The sequence below is a fragment of the Salvelinus alpinus genome, chromosome 4, assembly GCF_045679555.1.
Source record: "Salvelinus alpinus chromosome 4, SLU_Salpinus.1, whole genome shotgun sequence".
NCBI classification, from domain to species: domain Eukaryota; kingdom Metazoa; phylum Chordata; class Actinopteri; order Salmoniformes; family Salmonidae; genus Salvelinus; species Salvelinus alpinus.
The window spans coordinates 62,501,193-62,503,079 of record NC_092089.1 but is presented as its reverse complement, the minus strand read 5'-3'; the positions used below and the strand labels follow the sequence as shown (position 1 = coordinate 62,503,079).

General features: G+C 41.2%; 1 long non-coding RNA gene across 1 annotated transcript; it reads left to right on the top strand.

Moving 5' to 3' along the window:
- The first annotated feature begins 386 nt into the window (after positions 1-386).
- LOC139572508 (uncharacterized) lies at positions 387-1,491 on the top strand. The gene is made up of 2 exons (XR_011674440.1): positions 387-916; positions 1,118-1,491. It is a non-coding gene; the product is annotated as an uncharacterized lncRNA (long non-coding RNA).
- The last annotated feature ends 396 nt before the right edge of the window (positions 1,492-1,887 follow it).

Genomic DNA, 1,887 nt, shown 5'->3' with positions numbered 1-1,887 from the left:
TTTCATATCAAGTGAATGAATGACAACACAACACATTTTTTGGTTTGTGTGGCTTTACTTGCTATTCATACCGGACTGTTGGCATGATGAGTTTCAATGCCTTGTCTAGTAAGAGGAGAAGTGGTAGGAACCGTGGTGATGAGGATCATAGCTAGCAAATCACTGTAGCCATATTCTCACGCACAAAATATGAATTTGATAGGGAAAGGAATTGATTGGTTTTACAATATGTATACTATTTGCAACCAACGGCTGTATAGACATGAAATAAAATTTGCTAATTAACATTTGTATATGTCTAATGCAATTTAGCGTTTAGAACAAGGTAAAACCAATCAGAATCAAATGAAAATGCTTATTTTAGCTAAGTAAGATTATACGACAAAGGGGGCGGGGCTAAGAGTTGCATAGACGTTCGTTTGGAATAGACCAACGGGCCTGGGGGGGTTGGCCCGTGTCGATCAACTTTCTGCCAACTTTTTTATTAGTAGTAAAACAAATTAAGGCAGGCGGCCCACCGGCCCAGAGGTTGACCAGCCCACCGGGAATTCTCCCGGTGCTCCCGGTGGCCAGTCCGCTACTGCTCCCATCCCTCAGATTTTTGCCAAAACAAAGGCAGGTTACAAACGTAGTTAGTGTTTCAATTAAGGACTCTAGCTTTAAGGTTCGAGTCCCAGTAAGGACTACCCCTCGAATTCGCTACCGTATATAATAAATGCCAGGATGTCATACTCCTTTAGGCTTTTCTAGTAGAATTCGCTGCACACTATTGAAGAAATGAATCGTCTTTTCTCACCCATATGTCTTTGACTACAGCTGATAATCAGAATAGGTGAAGCGCTCTACAACAATTCACTAATGGCGGGTAACAGGCACGATTGCTCATTAGATGACGCCTTATCAGCATTGATGAATAGTATGTTGATATTTGTTGCTCCCTTCATACGTTTTTACTAAACAATACATATAAAATAATATGCTGTACTTTTAGTACAGAGTATCTAGTTTTTGCATGTACAGCAGCAGTATGACTATCTTCATTTCAAAGGATGTTGCTCCAATACTCTCTGATAAACACTCTCTCTATGTTATATCCTCCTTTCCCTTTGTTATACAGCTCTGTACAACCCCAGGAGAGAAGAGTGTGACCATGAAGAGAATCTGCAAGAGGATCTGAAATCAAACATCCAGCGTGTTGATGCAGATCTCTTCTGTGTGAACTGTAACGGGAAATGATCCGACTGCTTCATAAACTACCGGTATTATACTGTTTCACCTAGGCATGTCCAGAGAGTCCTGGATGACTCATATCTGCTGGATGCCTCTTCCAGTAGTTTACATGCCCAGCAACAGTCCTCTGTCCATCTTTATAAAAGAAAACATGTAAACTACAATCGAAGCAACTTTCTGGTATTCAACCTATTCAGTGTTTGTAGTGTCACATTTGTATCTATGAACAACCTTCTCGTGAATAAAGTAATGCCCAATTTATTTGTACCAGCTGATTGTGTAAAATCAAAGTGAAATAATGCAAGAGAAAACCAGATTTATCATTTTTTAAATCCCGACCTCAGTTGTTGCTGTCATAGAGGAACAGTTGCAGTCTGTCTCACCCTACTGGTTATAAGGATGTGTTTCTAGCTCAAAGAGGCTCAGTGAAGAGATGGTAGCTTTAGGCCCTCTTGCTGATTCTCTTCACCGATGCGGTGCCCTTCACTCCGCAGGCGGTGGAGATTCGGAGGGCATGATACAAGGCAGAGAGGATCAAAGTAAGTGGGGATCTATGCCCATCTCATCATGTATATTATTAGGAATCGTAACATCTGTGGTAGTAACTCTCTCTCTTTCTCACATCAATGAGCTTGTCACCATCCACTTCAGCAGTGT